The sequence below is a fragment of the Momordica charantia genome (genome assembly GCF_013281855.1).
Source record: "Momordica charantia cultivar OHB3-1 chromosome 2 unlocalized genomic scaffold, Mcharantia_2.0 BLBB01000002.1, whole genome shotgun sequence".
Lineage (NCBI taxonomy): Eukaryota > Viridiplantae > Streptophyta > Magnoliopsida > Cucurbitales > Cucurbitaceae > Momordica > Momordica charantia.
In genome coordinates, this window is record NW_028275160.1 from 14,873,430 (window position 1) to 14,874,218 (window position 789).

The window sequence follows — 789 nt, forward strand, 5'->3', positions numbered from 1 at the left end:
ATGGCAGATATTCCACCTCGTGATCCGGTTGATCCACCTGCTGTTAACGGTAATATGAGGGATCATGCAAGAAATGATGAATTCAACCATATCCAGATGGCGGACAACAGAGACGTGGCAATGCGAGAATATGCCGCCACGGCTTTTCAGAACTTTGATTCAGGGATAGTCAACCCTATTCCAGCCCACGCAATCTTTGAGCTTAAACCAATGATGTTCCAAATGTTGCAGACAATTGGACATTTTGGAGGGTAGGAACATGAGGATCAACATGATCATCTGAAATCATTCATTCAAATTGCAAATGCATTTCGATTACCTGGTATAACAGACGATGCTCTGAGACTAATACTTTTTCCATTTTCTTTGAAGGACCAAGCTAGAGCATGGCTCAATGCATTTCCACCGGGATCCATCACCACATGGGGGTCGTTAGTGGAGAAGTTCTTAACAAAATTCTTCACACCGACTCGCCACGCTGATATCAGAGAGGAGATCATCTCCTTTAGACAGTATGATCGTGAACCTGTTCACGAGGCGTGGGAAAGATTTAAAGAACTAATCAGGAAATGTCCGAATCATGGCTTGCCGGCATGCATCCAGATAGAACATTTCTTTAGAGGTTTAGATCATCCTACTAAGATGATGCTAAACAATGCTGCCAACGGAGCCTTTACAAAGAAGACATTCAACGAGATAGTCGACATCCTAAATGACTTAGCTTCACACAACGAACTATGGTGTTCGCAAAGATCTAGGGCAGCACCAAAGAAGCAAGATCCAGCTGGA

The 789-nt window shown here is 43.6% G+C and overlaps 1 non-coding gene across 1 annotated transcript; it reads right to left on the minus strand.

Moving 5' to 3' along the window:
* Positions 1-480: 480 nt before the first annotated feature.
* LOC148212881 (small nucleolar RNA R71) lies at positions 481-587 on the minus strand. Its single transcript, XR_015789559.1, has one exon. It is a non-coding gene; the product is annotated as a small nucleolar RNA R71 (small nucleolar RNA).
* Positions 588-789: the final 202 nt, after the last annotated feature.